Below are 19,570 nucleotides of genomic sequence, written 5' to 3'. Positions count from 1 at the left end.
AATTTTTCTCTCAGTTCAGTGTTTTAATTGAAGCTGGTTTATCTTTCCAAAAATATAAATGGTAAGAGCCTCAACAAAACCAAGGCTCTATATAACTTTTCGCAATCCCTAGAATGTTTTAAGCTTTTCTTAAAAATAAATAAATAAAAACAGAAATACTGACTACTCTGCTCACACATAAGCATATGGACCTCCCCGGTGTCTCAAATCATAAAACATTTTTAATTTTGCCCCTACAGCTTCAGTTAATGCATGTAATAGAAATGGATATTAAAAATCTATTCTCATTTATGGTGATATGAACGCAAGCAGAGAAAACAGTAAAAATCTGCAGTGTCTGCACATTTCCTAGCACTCTGGTTTGTGTGAGAGTAGAAATTATTTATGGATATTCTGGCACAGCTCTAATATTAAAAGGGCTACAAGTCTTTCTCCATCAAGAACTGAAGATTTTAAAATTTCCTAGAGAGATTTCCATGATTTAACCTTCTTAAAATTAAAGAGAACAAAGTCTCTTTCTACATAGATTAAAAAGGGCTTAGATGTGTGAGGTTGGTATAATGTCTTTTTACTGTGCATTTCTTTATATTAATTTACCATGTAACTTTATTTATCAATAAAAGAAAAATGGTAGTTATCATTAGTAGGAAAAATTAGAGAAGAAATGACTCTAGCATTTCAGAATTCCTGAAATCTTGCATTTATACCCATAGGTCTGGGTTATTTGTTCTCCACATATACAGAAACCTGTAAAAACAGGAAAATCACAAAATTTTCAAAAACTAGCCTAAATTGAAAAAATATGCTATAGACAGTCGAGTTCATATACTTTTATAATGAAGGAATATGCTCCCTAGTATATTAGAATAAAAAGTTGTTAAATTTATATAACCTGCTTTTCACTGATTATAAATTAGATTAATTGCTATATTCTAATACCAATCACCAGTAGTACTCACTAACAGCTTTTCTCATATTGAACTCTAGGTCGATATAGTATTACCAAAAATAAATCTGCCTAATCTCTTGTGCTCAGACACAGAGCCATATGTTTCTATTAAAGAAAAAAAGAAAGCTAGTGAGCTTTCTAATGTAATTCATACAGTTGAATATTTGTATATCAATATAATTTTCATAAGGAATAAATTAGATATCTATGTAAAACAGGATATAAAAAAATAGAACAGGTACATGAAATATTTCACAGTACTCGACAGTGCAGAGTTGGGAAGGAGCAACAATCTTGCTAAAGAAGATTCTTTTTCTCCAGATGATGGAAATCCATGTAGACTGCCATAACTTCAGAGGTATGTGAGGAGGGATTTTGGGATGAGCAAGTGTCCATGCTAAAATCTCAGTTTTCTATGGTCCTTGAGAAAGGGTAACTGCACTTATTGTAAATATCAACTTTCAGAGGAATTTGTATAAAAGGAAGACTTCCCAATAACAATCTTTTACCTATATATACTTTATATTTATAGCATGGGCATTTTACTTAGTATATGCAATAGAAATATGAAGTATAGATATAAGTTCTTTCAAGAGATAGTTTAAATAAAAAAAGACTTAGAAGAGTAACAAAAATATAGTCCAAAACATTTTTAGTGTTTTGCTTACCTACTCCTTTCTTCTTTTCACAATACAACCCACAAAATAAACTCTATTTAAAAAAGATAGGGTTTTTATTGCCTCTTTATACTCAGTTACTCCAAATGGTCCTACATCAAGCTGGCAGCATACATGGAGAGCTATCTAAACATATTTCTGTCTCAGATTCTGTAGTTACATCATAAGGCAAACTCTGTATGGTATTCCAATAAAATATTATCTGAAGAGATCAGTGTGTGATCTAAAATATCATATGATTGTTTTGAAGGCAAGTTACTTAACCACGCTGCTCAGCATTTTCCTCATATGTAGTTATGTACCTGTTTAACAAGGACAATGGAAATATTTAATGATTGCCTTTAGGATCAAATAAACAAATAAACTACATTCTTAGAAAGATATGTGCAATATAAGTCAGAAACAGAATTATATATATTTAATGCACAAATAAACATATATTTGAAGAGTATTTGAATTTATATTTGACATTTGCAGAGTCAAAGTAAATACAGGTGAAGTATCAGTGTTTTTGCCTCTAAAACAAGCATTTGGATTTGATAATTCAAAACAATTTCAGCTTTACCTTTCTATGAGTCTCTGATTACATATTTTCAAAGTGTAAAAAAAAATTATAAGCAAAGAGTAATAATAATAAGGAAAGCTTAATGTGATAATAATTTGTAGTTAATCTTCTGAATTCAAAGTTCTGGAAGATACAGTTATAATTGGATATTTAAGCTGTTTATTCCATACTATTAATCTCAGCTGTTAAACTTAAAAGAACTGACCTTTACTAAGCAATAGTTCCATCCAGTGGTGGGATTCAAATAATTTTACAACCAGTTCTCTGCCCTAATGGCCATTTTAGTATAAAAAAATGATATACCAAAAGATAGTTTATTATTTAATGAATTTAATACTTAAATAAGAACAATAAAAGAGGTACGCAAAACTAGATTATGTTATAAGAACAAGATTTAAAATATTAATGAGAGAATATTAAATAATACCTGACAAAACACAATAAAACTGTCATTTAAGATATTTCCAATGACAGCTTGTCACCCCCTGGTTGTTTGGCACTTTTTCTCTTTATATTATATGTTTGTTTTTTGAAGTGACAAACATGAGGGAATTAAAATGTAGTATTTCGTCAAAGGTACAATGAGTTTTATGAAATGAATAAATAAATATTAAAGCATAGTTCTGTCAAGTTTTTTTCACCTATGGATGGAATGAACATTAATTACTATGGGTGCTTAGTATATGCTGTTGTACAGATGAACGTTAAAGAAGAGTAAGGAATGTAAATTTGTGATTTCCACATTGGGCGGCTGCCCAGGCACTCACCTTAGAGAGAACTCTGATTACAAGTGCCATCTTAATAACCAGTTCACCGAAGTCAACAAAAAATTAAATATTGGTTCTGCTGAACCAGTGTGAACCAGCTGAATCCCACCGCTGGTTCCATCCTCATGTGGAGTCCAGAGCCTCATTTTCCTTCCACATATACTTGCATTGGTGTTATCCAAAGTTTCCAATGGAAAAACTTCTGAGCTAAACAATTTCTATGCTTTGCTAAATAATTTATATGTATGCATTTATGATTATGAAATTCACTTGCTAAGCTAGTTTCTTCCTAAACAGTCTATATTTTTATGTTGTCCTGACATTGATACTATGTCACCTTGAAGTTATTTTTTTCTGTCATGAGGAAACAAGTAGCTCCATGTAAAATGCTTTAATATATGGAGCCATACAAAAACTTCAAGTAAAAAGTAATACAAATAGACTTAGTCATTTGAAAGAGTAGATGAAAATAATTAAGAACTTTTCCTTATTTCATCCATGCTCTATTTTGGTCACTACTGCTTTCTCTGCTCAATGAGTTTAATATGATCAGATATGGCAAAGATGTGAATTGTACAAACTTCTTTGTGTCTCTCAATAAACGAAAACCTATGATAAGCAAAATATTGTTAAAAATAGAAATACAGTTCAGAATAATATAAAATATCATATAACAAAGTGTATTTGGAGTAACTGTAAAACTAATTATGTTGTATTTTTCTTGAGCTGTGAGTCCTTTGGAAATATCATTAGACAAATTAGCAATAAACAGTTCCTTCATGGGAGATGAGTTTTTAGTAATGTAACAGTATACTAACGAATATTCAGGGGCTATTCATAGAATTAATCAGTTGTATCTCTTTAGGCATTAAATTGGCATCTTTAGTAAAAATCTACATAACCTATACTGGAATTGAAGTCATTCTCAGGTGATGTCACCACCCTTCAGTAAATATGTAGAGGGAGGACAAAGTTACAGCCAGTAAGAAATGTTCCTTGGATAGCTTTAACAATTTCCATAGCTCTTTCAAATTACTGGAAACATCATATGGTACAAATGACTAAATTAGGGATAACTCAATCACAAAAGGCAAGCATTGGCAAAGAGAGAGGATTTGAACTAAGAAAGTATCATGAGCTATTTATTCTGAAAACATAGATTGGGCTAGAAAAATAGCTTTTTTTTTCTTTTTTCCAAGTTCTTTAGTCTAAAATATATATGCTACTCTTCATATATTTTAGGATTAGACTTGGGCCTTGTGTCTGTGCCTTAGATTGACACTGGAATGAGAGTTATTAGAGTAGTTGAAGATGGAATGGATAACTGATGAGGCAATTTGCCCTTCCTATATCCACAACACCTTTCTTGAATCTAACGTTCTATCCTGAAAAGACAGGCAGCAAAATCTTTGAAATGTATCATTTTCCAAATAGAACAATCTGAGAAACCCAATTATCATCTCATTCCACTCATTCTTTCACTCCTTCTACTCCTCTCTACTTGACAGTAACTAAAATCAGAAGTTTAGTTACAGTCTCAACAAAATAGCATGTTTCTAAGTGTAGTAATTTCCCATTAATATTTGATGAAGCAGATTTCTTCAAACATCTATCCAGCCTGTGTAAAAACCAGTTGCATTTGATCTACACTTTTAAATTACAAAATTCTGTATTGTGCTAAAGTTTAGAGGCAAATAGAGCAGCAAGAGAGAGTAGTTCTTGGTTAAAGAATATGCAGGATGAAAATGATTTGCCCCAAGAGTTGAGCTAGAGTAAATATCCATGAGATGCTCATCAGTATTTCTTTTTTGCTCAGCCTCTGAAAAATGCAGATACTATAGTGTGAACAGGCTCATTTTCCACCTGACCTGGTCAGATACTTGGCAATGGCAATGGCTAACATTTCTTCGAGAAAAATGTAACCATGTAACATTATGTGACTGTAGTACAAGATAGTCACCAATATGATTTTATTTTTTATAGATTTCCCAGGATGGGAGAATGTTCCTGGACCTGACAGGGATAGTGATTGTTTTTCCTCTGGGTAATAAAACCAGCTACTTTTCTCTCACTTTTTGCCTGTAGTTTCTAAATGCAAAAGAAAAGCAATTATCACATGAAATATGTGCCTGAGGGGTTCTTCCTGCATTAGTCAGTAGATATCTATTTCCCTTTCATTTCAAGATCTTTTGGAAGGAAAGAAAAATTCCACACTATATAAGATATGTCCTCAATAAAATATTTGTGAAACTTGAAGGGTTACTTTTTAATCTGTTTTATTGATTCTGCTCTAGACAGAAGTCAGTTTTTCTCTAATTATAGCAAGAGAGATTCCGCCAAGCCTCTTATTTTAAAGAATAAATGCTTAGAGAAACAGGAAAAGTTCTCACAGTCACGTTCTTCACAGGTAACCCCCTCCCTTTCTTAAAGCTTTAATGTAAAACAATTATTTGAGACAGGTAACCAACTGACTTGAGGTATATATAAAAATTCTTATACTCTTTAAAAATTGTATTTATTACCTATAGGTCTTTCATGAATGCGTTTTCTCTGCTTTAAGCATGGAATTTAACTTAGTGTACCACTATTTTCTAAATAATATTCATAAATAATAAAAAAATATTATGACCTAGGTGGTGAATATTCTATACTAAATTCTCAGGCTTAGAATATAAAAAATAAAAAGATATCTCAAGTTGAGAATAAAAAGAATATCATAAAATTGGGGGGGGGGAGAAGTGAGTTTGACAATTTCACTTTGGCATAATCTATCAATAACTATTTTTCACTCATGTTTGGATAGCATCCTTACTTAAATGTAGTATAGATTTGGAATCACAACATCAAACACAAGTTCAGGCAAAAAAAAAAGTGCCCTCAATAAACATGTGTTTAATGAATAAATACAACAGTTAATTAATTTTTGAAGAGTCCACCCAATATTTATCCAAATACCCATACATTATCAAAATCACAACTACACACATATCAGTAATGGTGCTAAATGCAGAGAACATCGTGATGAACAAAATAGACATTACCTTAGCTGTCATGAAACTTAAACATTTTAGTGAGGGTAAAAATTTGTTAGCACAATTTTTTAAAAGAAATAAAACCTGGAACTTCTGATAAATTCAATGAGAGCAAAAATGAGAATGGGGAGGTGATTGGGTACCTTGCTTAGAGTTAGAGAAAGTCTTACTGAGGAAGTGACTCTAAGCAGGAGCCAACAATTGTATGAACTGAGAGGAAATAGGAAAAAAGGAAAGAAGGAAGGGAGGAAGAAGGAAGGCTTGTTAATCCTGGAGTACTGTTTTTCTAGAATTACTCTTCCCCAGAAATATTATTCCTATGCAAAGATCATGAGCAGAAAACTAAAAAGGAGTCAGAAATGGAAAGGTGAAACCCTTGGCCAGATAGTTCAGTTGGTTGGAGCGGTTGGTTGGAGCGTCCTCCTGGAGTGCAGAAGTTGCCAGTTCGATTCCCTGGTCAGGGCACATACAAGAGCAACTCGATGTTCCTGTCTCTCTTTCTCTAAAAAAAAAAAAAAAAAAAAAAAAAGAAAAGAAAGAAAGAAAGAAAAGAGAAAGAAAAGGATTTAAAGGTGAGAAAATGCTCTGGGTTTCACAAATAAAAATATATTCAATTCTGAAAACTAAAGTTGAATAAATGGGACAATGGATCCGAAGAGAAATTAAGCAATACATTCTAAATGTATTGCATATCACTTAGAGAAAAAATAATCACTTGTAATTAGTATCTGTTTATTAGTAACAAGTATAACCAGATTTAACTATTTTTCTGGACTGATAACATAAAATTGCTAAGGACAGATTTCTGGATTTCCACAGAGCATTCAAAATCTTGCAATGCCACCCTTGCAAATATCTGGGGGAAATATGTGTTATGTAGTAAGAAAGCTATGTAGATACATAATTGGCAATTGTTAATAATGTTAAATTAAGAGGTTTTCTTCATTGATGTGCTATGAAAGTCTGCCACTCTATTTTACAGATTACTTAGAAACCCAGATGATGATATAGGCATTATTGGTATAGCATCTAAGATTTCTGGGAGTAAATATTGCATTATTAGTTAGTTTGAATTTCCTTACCAACAGATCTTTCTATAACTTTCATCTTTGAATCCCAGGATAATTATTCAGAGTTATACAGAATACTTCTGATCTTTTTTTTCTATATGATATTCCTTTGACCACTTAAAGAAAAATATGTTCAAGTTCAGTCTTTTTCAAGTGAATCATCCTTTATATCTTCTGCTCTTACTCTTACTCCTGAGAATCTTGGTTTAAGTTTCTATTCATACATTTCAATTTACCTATATGCAAGTTAAACTGTAGTTCTAAGTAGTAAGTTCAGTAAGCCCATTTCAAGGATAAAATCGCCTGCCTAAGGACCAAGTCAGCTCTCTAATATTCAAAACTTGAAGCTAAATGATGACTGGGAGTTCAATCAAGTAGAGGTATCCCATTCAAATGGCCCTATGATCTTTATGTTAAACATCATCCATCAACAATAGTTTAGTTACATAAATTTTCATGTGAACACATGGTTGGACTAAATATTGTATAATGTTTTATCAATAGTTTCAGCAAATAAGTGCTATTCTGGATCCAGAAGTATAGGGAAAATCAGTAAAGGAAAATCAGGTTTTACAAAAAAAAAAAAAAGAAAGAAAAGCTTTTAATCAAAAAGTTCTACCAGTTATCTGTTATGTTGTAGCCTTTCTCATTGAAATTGTTTTATTATTAAGTTGCAAATGCAGCTTCCTGAACAGTGTACCTGTGATTTGTGTTCATATTTTATTTCTATAAAAGAATTTACACTGCCTCATTGACTAGGATGAAAAATCTGGTTTGTGCTGGTTTATGGATGTAGCAAAGCCATTTAAAAAATTAAAAGTCACTGGGCTATTTCTGTGTAAGCTAAAATATTGGATCTTTAATGGTGTGTTATATTAAATGCAGGTGGGACAACTTTTCAGTAATATATTAACAGAGAAAAATTGTGAATTTATATAGAAATAAGTCATGTATCTTGAATTTAGTTTCTAAATTTCTCTTTAATTTCTTCATCTTTGAATTATACTATGATGCATCACACTTTTCTTAGCATAGTTCTGTACATATAGCTTATTTTTAATTGGTGAAAGGATACAGATATGAATGACTGCATGAATAATTGATTGAATGAATGCAGTGAGTGTCTGGTGAGCACTTGGGTTCTGTGAGAGATGAAGTTTAAGAAAAAAAGAGCATTGGATTTTCACTAAAGCAATTCTTACAAATTGGTGATAGCTAAAGTCATTTCAATTTGTAATAGTTACCCACCACCCTTAAAAGAGTGTTTAAGGTTACCAGTGGAATCAGGAGTTCAATGAATCAGAACAGATAGGTACATGATTACTATCTAGTATAGACTCAGCACACATGCTCAGAACCTTAGATTTTTAAACTCTTAGATTCCTGAGAAAAACAAGGAAAGATTCTAATAATCATGTTAAGAATTACAAAAAAACATTCACTGCATTTGAGAATGATTGTGAATTATTTGAACAGCAAACTAATTATAAGATTGTCCTCATTATAACTGTATGGCCAGTAGCTGCAGTCACCATCACAGCCGCCTGGCCTATGCAGGTTCACATTTGATTTGGACAGATGGTAATGAAACAATGGAGCCAAGAACTGGTGGGCCATTACCTTTTTAATTCTAGCTTGCACCCAGCGGGCAAGAAATACACACAGTGGAAAAACACTTCCCTTTCCATTCAGGGGTCCCAAAGCCACCGACTCATCTGAGTTTTCCTAGAATCAAAGGTTTCTAGCTCACCAACCTTATTTACCTGTTCCCCATCACCTTCTCTCTGCATGAACTCTGCACAAACTGGCTTCTCCTTCAGCACTCGGCCATCTTGGCTGCTTCTTGCAATGCTAATTTCAGAAACCGAGAGAGTGAGCCCTTGGTCTGCTCCCATTTTATAGTGTAGAACAATGGTAGTCAACCTGGTCCCTATCGCCCACTAGTGGGCATTCTAGCTTTTATGGTGGGCAGTACAGAGCAACCAAAGTATAAATAAAAAGATAGATTTAACTATAGAAAGTTGTTTTATAAAGATTTATTCTGTCAAACAGTAAAAATCTGACAAAGTACAGTGATACCTCGGTTCTCGAACATAATTCGTTCCGGGAGAACGGTCGAGAACCAAATTGTTCGAGAACCGAAACAATGAAACCCATAGGAAATAATGGAAACTGGATTAATTTGTTCCAAGCCCCAAAAATATGCCTATTTACTGGTGCTTTCTCACAAATAACGACTTCATTGATGCTGTCACCTGCTAACTCTTTTTCTTTAATGAAAATAAGAAGCAGCTTCTCCATTTCCTCCATTATCTGAGACCTTTGCTTTGTTAACAATGTAACACCTTTGGCAACATTGGCAGCCTTTATAACAGCTTTATTCTTAAGGAAAGTTGAGATAGTAGATCTTGGCATGCCATACTCAGCAGACAGATCTGAAACACGTGTGCCCTGTTCATATTTGGCAATGATTTCTTTTTTCAGCTCAATCGTTGTTCTCACAGCTTTCCGCTTACCTTTGTCTGCATTACCACTTCTGGCTTTCTTTGGACCCATGTCTAAGGGTTAAATTCAGTGTACAAAGCGTGCACAAAGCGTGAGTCTCTCCACAAAGCGTGACTCTCTCCACAAAAACGTGATTCTCTCTCTCCACAAAGCGTGACAAAGCGTGACTCACACTGATGACGCAGGCAAGGCGCGCTCGGCCGAATGAACGCCATTCGGCTCAACTCGGCTAATCTCGGACGTTCGAGTTCCAAATATTTGTTCGGATTCCAAGACAAAATTTTCTCGAATTTCCTGGTCGAATACCGATTTGGTCGAAAGTCAAGGCGTTCGAGAACCGAGGTATCACTGTACTTGGTAAGTAATAATTGTTATATGATTTAACTTGCTGTAACTCTGCTTTATAAATTTTATAAAGTAAAATTACTTCCCTACTTTATAAATCACCATTACTGTGGAACTGGTGGACGGTTAGAAAATTTTACTACTAACAGAGATACAAAAGTGGGCGGTAGGTATAAAAAGGTTGACTACCCCTGGTGTAGAAATAAAAACCTTTAATCCAATATACAAACAAGGAAGCCTCTGATACAAAGTCACTTATCCGAGGCATAATGGGATTCCTCATGAGAGTTCACCACCCCACATCATGCAACAATCAAGGGTATGGGGAAAAGCTTAGTTTTGAAAAGATCTTAGTATTAAAAGAGTGGGAAAGGCTTAGTCTTAAAACTAAGCCTTAGGCTATAAGGACCATGCTTACTTACAGCCTGTCCCCCACACCCAATGCAAACTATAAGCGAGAAAACATATACATCATATTTGCAAACTTATTTGACCCACAATAACAATAATTGAGAACAGCTTGATAATAATGCAGTTTGTTTATTTGAAAGCCAAATATATACCATGCATTTTACATATGTAATTGCTTTTACTCATACAAACAATGAAAAAAAAATGTTAACTCCATTTTTAAGGAATACAAAATTGGTAGTATTTCATATTATTATTAGTTGAAAATGCACCCTCCCACACACACTAAAATGCCTTCAAAAGTAGAAATTACTCCTTGATACCAGAAGAAGTAAGTGAAATCTGCCTTGGTACTTCTCCATCAAAGAAACCATTTCTAAGTTTTGGATATATATCATTTCATATTTCTCTCTAGGCCTAAAAATTTATATTTCTTGCATATTTGTAAATAAATTAAGATATATGCATATATATGTTTCAAAGTTTGTTAACACCAGGTTCCAATTTTTATTAAAAAGAAGACTGAAACAAATGCTGCAACATATCTTATATATATTTATCATGCTACTATCTTTGTAGAACAGTTTATTAGGATTGTTGGGTCATAAAGTTTGAAAAATATTTTGTGAATTGTTGGGCAGATAAAATATATTATGCTCACTTTGTTAAAGATGGCTCTGCCCACGTGGAAACCCATAGCCCAGGTGATAGTAGTTGCCCTTCTTGCCTTGAATGGGTATAATTATATTAATGTGTGTTGGGGGTGGGCTGTGGGCAGGCAGGATCCTTGTAGCCTGGGGCTTGGTTTTAGGACTAAGCCTTTCCTACCTTTTTTGATGTGGGGTGGTGCACTCTCAAGGAATCTCATTATGCCTCAGATAAGTGACTTTGTATCAAAGACTTCCTTTTTTGTATATTGGATTAAAGGTTTTAGTTTCTACATTATAAAATGGGGGCAGATCAGGAGCTTGCTCTCTCAGTTCCTGAGATTAGCATTAGAGAGGAGAGCAGAGAAAGGCCATGTGGGGGAGAGGAGAGGCAGCCAAGATGGTGGAGTACTGAGGGAGAAGCAAGTTTGAGCAGAGTTTGTGCAGGGAGGAGGAAGGAGATGGGGAACAGAGGTGAATATGGCTGGTGAGCTAGAAACCTTTGATTCTAGGAAAACTCGGATAAGTCAGTAGCATTGTGAGCACTGAATGAGTGGGTTTTGGAGCCCAGTGTGTGTTTTTACTTGCCTGCTGGGTGCAAGCTAGGATTAAAGATGATGGCCCACCAGTTCTTGGCTCCTTTGTTTCATTACTGTCTATCCTAATCCAATTCGAAGCTGCATGGGCCGAGTGGCTGTGATGGTGGCCGTGGATACTAGCTTTACATGAATAAAAAATGTTCTTTAAAATTTTGTCCAGATACATACTCTATGAAAACTGTACTGTATTACCTATTTCTCCACACCTTTTCTAAAAGTAAATTAAACCTTCCCTATCAATTTTGCTAATTGATCGGAAAAACAATAGTGACAGCCATCATTTTTGTAATTAGTTTTCAGAGAGACAATCCACATTATCAAAAGTCAGAGGCAGTTATGTAAACCTCAGTCCACTGGTCTGTGTTCTATTTATGGCTATAGAAAATAAGAGGCCTCACCAGGCAGTGTTGCAGTGGATAAAGCATTGTACTGGGATACGAAGGACCCAGGTTTGAGATCCTGAGGTCACCAGCTTGAGCACAGGCTTATCTGGTTTGAGCAAAGCTCACCAGCTTGGACTCAAGGTCACTGGCTCGAGCAAGGGATCACTCGGTCTGCTGTAGCCCCACGGTCAAAGCACATATGAGAAAGTAATCAATGAACAAATAAGGTGTCGCAACGAAAAACTAATGATTGATGCTTCTCATCTCTCTTCATTCCTGTCTGTCTGTCCCTATCTATCCCTCTCTCTGTCTCTGTAAAAACAAAGAGAAAATAAGAGTAGACACAATTAAATTAAAAAAATAAAAAATAAAAGAATATTATAAATCAAAACATGTAGTACTCTAATAAAATTACTTATGAAACTAAAAAAAAAGGAGTAGATTTTTCTTTTTGAGATGATTTTGACCTTTTAGCATCAATCCAATTTAATTCCTTTTGAGAGGGTTAGGTCTGATCTTAAACCAGCAAGGTAAGTGGATATAAACTTACTTATTTCTCTCACAACAAAGATAATGATTTTTACCCTTGAGGTGTTTACAACTTAATGAGTTTCATATGAAAAATAAATAAAGGTATATAATTTAAAACAATGCGGATAGCATTGTATAGACTCCCTGACACAGAAGAAGTAGGAGAAGGTTTGATGAGCTGCAAGTTCTAAATTCACAGGGCAACTAAGGATTTGCTTTTGTCTTCAATTACAGAGAGCACCTTCAGAGCTTCGTGATTAACCCTGTTATCATAAGATAGCATTATAGGAAGTAAAAAAGTTGTGCGATCATCAGCAAGTAAGCTGAACTCATTGTGGCTAGTAAATTAAGAGAGATAAGAAAGCAAAGTATACCACACAAATAGAAACTGATAAAAGAAAGAAAGTAATCACTTTCCCTCAACATTGGTCACCAACAAAAGAGAGCAAAGGAAAATGTTACCGACCTGAGCAGCTCCCGCATTGCAGCTGCGCTTACTACCCACTCTATTGCTGCTGCTGTTCTGCAGGCAGAATTTGACCTTATGAACTAACTTTTAGAGATATAAGAATGATTTATACACACTTAAAAATTGGAGAAAAACTTATTTCTCACACAACTGGTCTGTATTTTCAGAAAATTAAGATAATTTTCAAAAATAATGCTATCAAATAGAGGTTACAGGTAAAATGTATAAGTCTTTGTAAAAGTATACCTTTATTACCCAATTTGCCTATTTGGTGAGAAGTAGAATCACTCAAAAGCCTAAGCATGTGTAAGTTTTCACACATGGACATAAAAACACACATATCCACACCTAGTGTTATCCATCAAATCTCTCATCACCTTGATGCCAAATATATACTCACAAATTATATATTGGTCATGATTATTGTTGGGAAGATAAAATATATTATGCTCACTTTGTTAAAGATGGTGCTGACCATGTGAAAGCCCATCACCCAGGTGATATTAGTTGCCCTTCTTGCTTGGGATGGGCGTGGTTGTATTAATATGTGTTGGGGGAGGGCTTTCGCGCCAAAAGGTTTTAAAAGAAGAGATCACATTTTTACAGGGCAAGAGTGATTATGTTCGAGGAGGAGCCCATGCTGTAGGAGAGCAGAGTAAGGCCACGTGGAGAGAAGAGGCAGCCAAGATGGTGGAGTGCTGAAGAAGAAGCCAATTTGTGCAGAGTTTCTGCAGAGAGAAGGAGATGGGGAACAGAGGTGAAAAAGGCTAGTGAGCTAGGAACCTTTGATTCTAAGAAACTCAGATAAGTCAGTAGCTTTATGAGCACTGAATGAGTAGGTTTTGGAGCCCAGTCTGTGTTTTTACTAGCCCGCTGGGTGCAAGCTAGGATTAAAGGTAATGGCCCACCAGTTTTTGGCTCCATTGTTTCATTGCCGTCTGTCTGAATCCAATGCGAACCTGCATGGGCCAGGTGGCTGTGATGGTGGCTGTGATGGTGGCCATGGCTACTGGCTTTACAATGATAATGTATGGATGGATTCACTTACCTCTATGTCAAAACTGAAGTTTCTTTGCTGCTAATCTCTTCCCCTGAATAAATACTCCAGGCACACAACTGAAAAAAATAATCCCCATCTAATGTCTGAAGTTGAGGTATCTGAGTATCTGGATAGAAAATCACAAAATACCAACTCCTTCTGGGATAAAGTATCTGTTCTCTGAACAAGTCCACTTCAAGGATTGAAGTACTGCATCTGAATCTGAATTCTATGGCCAGAACTTCTTAATAGCCCATATTGTCTTAATTCTATAAGGATCTGTGACTATTACTTGCTATGAGATTCCTAAGAATAAAATAATATGGACTTTTGAGGATTTTAAATTTAGGAAATTTAATTAACCTAAAGATTATGTTACTAAACTCATACTCTTTATCAATACAAGCCTTTCTTTTTAAAATTATATGGAGAGGTAGATTGTTTTAAAGGAGGTTAAGCCTGACCAGGCGGTGGTGCAGTGCATAGAGCGTCAGACTGGGATGCCAAGGACCCAGGTTCGAGACCCCGAGGTTGCCAGCTTGAGCACAGGCTCATCTGGTTTGAGCAAAAGCTCACCATCTTGGACCCAAGGTTGCTGGCTCAAGCAAGGGGTTACTCAGTCTGCTGAAGGCCCACGGTCAAGGCACATATGAGAAAGCAATCAATGAACAACTAAGGTGTTGCAATGCGCAACAAAAAACTAATGTGATGCTTCTCATCTCTCCGTTCCTGTCTGTCTGTCCCTGTCTATCCCTCTCTCTGACTCTCTCTCTGTCTCTGTAAAAAAAATAAAATAAAAAAGGAGGTTCAACTTAAAATGTGAAGTAACATATGAATTGTTTATTTCAGTATTCTAAAGCAAAGACCCTTAATAAGAAGCTTCAACCAACCAGAGCTGCTATACAGACTGATGGGCTTATCTATATACAGTTCTGTCTACTGATCTCCATGGAGACTATGAATCCACAGAGCTCTGGAAGTGTCACAGATAGCAGATCTCGGAGGTAAGGATCAACACTTCCCTCATCTTTCTCTCCACTTCCCTTGTTGTGTGAAGAAAATGTTTTCATAATTTCTTTGAGCTCTACCCACCTGTATAACCAGTAAGACTTTTTTCCCAGAAAGTTACACATTTAAATGTCAAGCTAACAGTATTCAGTTTGTAGTGTGGGCCAAACCTAGCAAAACATAAAAGGTGAGGTAGAGAAGACAGCAGGTGTAGGGAAGGGATGCGGGAGTTAGTATTCATAGGTCATTAGCCAGAAAACCAAGTTAGGCCCATGTAGTGTGATACCAGCTTATGTCATCACTGCTATGGACTTCAGATCACTCTTTTCCAAAAAAGCAGAAGTGTGCTTCAAACAATTAAGAGGACTGAATGGAAAGAACATATTCCAAACTTTTATAATACCAGCACATAAAACAGTAAGTGCTTGTAAAGACTATAAATGGTTCCCTAGAATTGAAGCAATTCCACTTTCTCCAAAGCACTTCATTTCAAATGGCTAGTGTAGGCGCATTCTTTATCTTCAGTGCTACTTCATTTATTGTAGGCAGTCTAACAACTGTCAGATATTTTAGAAATAGTGCTAATATGGGCAAATACTAGAAAATCTTTAAAGCTTAACTAGAAGAAAACTTTATAGGGTGTGAAAAATCCTATTCCATTCATATCTTCATATTTCCCCTGGTGATTTTTATGATAGAATGACTGCTGTGACTTTAATATTAATATAATCTATTCAGACAGACCTAGGATAGTGATTAGTGTTTTAAAATAATATACACAATTCCTTACTAGAAAGATTTAAGATTGTCAAAAGATCTTTAAGTTGAACCCATTTCATTCTCTAAAAGTTTTAATCTAAGTATCTCTTCATTCAACTGTAATTAATTGAGGACAGAAATGTAAACAAACACATAACATTAATTTTTCATTACATTTTTTAAAACTTTGGGCAGTAACTAGAGACAGGTTACTTTTATTTCAAGCTCATAAATATTCCCTCATAAAATTTCTATACAATTACAACAGGTTGGATAGAAGAAAAATGAACACAGGTTTTGTTTTAATAATCTGACAAACATTTTAGACTAAGGATATTCCCAATAAAGATCACAGCTAAAGAATAAATTTATTGGTTAAAGAGATAAATTTAAAACTAGTATTATTAATCATTAATCACTGAGTCAATTAAAATAAAATCTCATAGGTGTCTTCATTTAGATGCACATATACTCAAAGTACATTTTGAATATTTGTGATGTACATTGGTGCTAGAGGAAAAGTGGTGCATAGAGTTTTATATAAAACTTGCCTCTGTCTTTCAAAATGTATTCTAATAAATTTAAGAAAACTCCATAAAGAATATATAATCTAGTTGGAGTGTTAAACTTAACACAAGTGAACAAGTGACAGTTCAGTAGAGTGGAGTGGAAAGCATGTGTGCTATAAAAATTCAAATTTGGTTGAATTTTCAGAGAAGGGGAGGGTGAGACTTGAGTCAACTTGACGAATATATAAAATGTGGAAAGGCTAATGTCAATAGAAGGAAGCTTTCTTCAAAACAGGCAGGAAGGAGTGAAAGAATATTACCCAAATAGAGGACAGGAGGGAATTCCAATAGCCTAACTGAAAGATGAGTTAGGGTGGTGAGTGAGAAATAAGGCTGAATTAGTAAAGCATGTATCAATTTACTATTATGTTAGGTTACTTGTAACAGAGACCTGACCACAGGGACTTAATTAAAGAACAGATTGTTTTTTTCACAAAACAAGGAATCTGGAGGTGGACAGCTCATAGATATAATGGCAGCTCTAAGACACCATTAGATGTGGATGTTTTTCTCTTTCTGTTCTGCCAGTCTTGCTGTCTTTCGCCTGCTAGTTATGACATATCTCTGCTCTGCAAGTAGAGTATCTGTGTTCTGGCAGATGAAGGGCAAAGAGAAACTCACCTTTCCTGAAAGCTGCAGGTAAACTCACCTCTCTTATTCCCAAATCATGTCACATGGTCATCTCATATATGAGGGACCTGGGAAATCATGTTCTATTTTATTTTCATCTGGTCATAGTGGCATACTTATGCATCAGAGAAGAAATGGGGAGAAATGGATGTTGGAAAAGCAATATGCATTATCTGCCTAAGATACGGCCAAAATTTTCAAAGAATAAAAAGATCCAATGTGATAAATAGTGATGAACTATTATAAGTTTCTTAACAAGCCAATTTGGCAGAGAATTAGTGCTTCATAAAACTGAGTTTGGCAGCAGTAACATGGAATAAAGAAAGGCAATCACAGAAGGAAGAAGAATGACCCAGAACAAGGCTGCAGTCTCATATAAAATGTAATAAGAGCCTATGTTTATATACTGATAGTAGAAATGTGAAATAATGGAGGAGATATTTACGTATCTGAGCAGGATGCCATTTCATGTAGATGTTCAAGGACAGGGAAAATAAAGATTATGCATTTCCCAGCCTGTGGAAGTTATAAAAAGTACTTGTAAAACCTGTTCCCTGCTTCAAAGACTAAAACACAGGAAAGGTCAGAGACATGTTCAAGGTTACAAAGCACCAGTGACAGAGACACAGCCCTGATCAAACTTATTTTCTAAATTCTTAGACCAGTACTATGCCATTTTCACATATCATTTTCATGATACAGTTTATTGCATATATTTTTTTATATAAATATATAAATTTTAATGAGAATTTATAGTTTTTAGATATAATAAATTTGGAGTTGCATGCATTAGAAATCTAGAGTCTAGGAAATTTTAGATTATTTTATTGACATTTCTTACATTGAAAAATAGTTATAATGTACTTCTGTAAACTGTATTATAAGAATATTGCTAAAATTACACTTTTATTTTGTAGAGACAATAAGTAAATAAGATAAGATGCATAGGCTCCCTATAAAAATTGAGAAAGTGAAGAAAAGTATTCTGTACTGATATAAAGAATATTTTATTTGCATATTTATCATAGAATAGTTGCTCTAACTATATGAATTATAATAGAATAGTTATTTTTAAAGTCATGGTGTTGGCTGTTTGATGTAAAGCCATGTACTCTTGTAATATTTATTTTACTAAATTTTTAACTGTATTCACCAGCCCTACAGTACACTCCCCCCCCCTTTTTTTTTTTTTTTTACAGAGACAGAGAGAGGGATAGATAGGGACAGATAGAAACACAGAGAGATGAGAAGCATCAATCATCAGTTTTTCATTGCGACACCTTAGTTGTTCATTGATTGCTTTCTCATATGTGCCTTGACTGCAGGCCTTCAGTAGACTGAGTAACCCCTTGCTCAGCCAGCAACCTTGGGTTCAAGCTGGCGAGCTTTTGCTCAAACCAGATGAGCCCATGCCCAAGCTGGCGACCTCGGTGTCTCCAACCTGGGTCCTCCGCATCCCAGTCTGATGCTCCATCCACTGCACCACCACCTGGTCAGGCTTTTTTTTTTTTTTCACTCCCCATTTTTAAAACTTTCCAATCCCATTTACTCCAAGAAGAGAAAGCCTTTCACAGAGGACATATCTCACTAGGTAGGTCTTCCTGCTACAGAATCTAATTTCAGTAGGAAAAGACCATTGATTTCTCATCTTCCTCAAATTCTGTGCTCATCTCACACATCAAAACTGACTCTGATATCTATTCCTATTTTCTTAAGTCTTTGATTTCTTCTTAAGAATAGGTCAATACACCCCAGCTGGTTAGCTCAGCAATGGAGTGTCAGCCCAGGGTGTGGATGTTCTCAGTTCGATTCTTGATCAGGCACACAGGAAAAATGACCATCTTCTTCTCCACCCTCTCCCTCTCTCTCTCACTCTTTATCTCTCTCTTCTCTTTATCTCTATAGCTATGGCTAGATTAGAGCAACTTGACCCCAGGCACTGAGGATGGCTTTGTAGCAACACCCTAGATGGGCAGAGCATCACCCCCTAGTGGGCTTGCTGGTTGGATCCTGGCATGTGAGAGTCTGTCTCTCTGCCTCCCTGATTCTTATTTAAGGAAAAAGAAAAAAGAATAGGTCAATACATTTATGTTTTGTATTAACATGTTACTTTAGAAATGACATAATTATCTCCTAGACAGCAATTTCTTTTAATTATATATTTTAATAGAATAAGTAAAAATGAAATTTCACACTTGAGAGGGAAGTTGCAATTGCACATCTCAATGGGTGTAATCACAAGTAACACATTCATTTATGCAATGTTTAATATAACACAAATATTTCTAAAATATCTACTATGTGCCAAACATCAGAGTTACAATTTCAAGACAAATAGATAAGGCCCCTACCCTCATGAAGCTTAAAGTATGATGGGAGACTAGATATTAACCACACACACAAAAATATAAGATTCCAAACTGTGGTAAATTCTACAAATATAAAGCACAGGCTTCTATAAACAATTGTAAAGCTGATACATTGGGGAAATGGAAGAACAGAAGGGCAGAGAGAGATTTATTCATAAAGTATAGGTTTTGTTTGTTTGTTTTACCAAAACTTCCACTGATGTGCACATTTCATCTTTTCTTCTTCACACTTCGGTATTGACTATT

At 35.0% G+C, this 19,570-nt stretch overlaps 1 long non-coding RNA gene across 1 annotated transcript in view; it reads left to right on the top strand.

Annotated features, from left to right (window-relative positions):
- Window positions 1-1,103: 1,103 nt before the first annotated feature.
- Window positions 1,104-19,570, top strand: part of LOC136377375 (uncharacterized) — a 32,143-nt gene continuing 13,676 nt past the window's right edge. Inside the window, exons 1-2 of the long non-coding RNA XR_010746289.1 lie at window positions 1,104-1,307; window positions 14,839-14,993. This is a non-coding gene — a long non-coding RNA (uncharacterized lncRNA). The remainder of the gene's footprint in view (window positions 1,308-14,838; window positions 14,994-19,570) is intronic.

The sequence above is a fragment of the Saccopteryx leptura genome, chromosome 6 (assembly GCF_036850995.1).
Source record: "Saccopteryx leptura isolate mSacLep1 chromosome 6, mSacLep1_pri_phased_curated, whole genome shotgun sequence".
Taxonomy (NCBI): Eukaryota; Metazoa; Chordata; class Mammalia; order Chiroptera; family Emballonuridae; genus Saccopteryx; species Saccopteryx leptura.
Note: the sequence above shows the minus strand (reverse complement) of the source record. Positions and strands in the feature narration are given on the sequence as shown.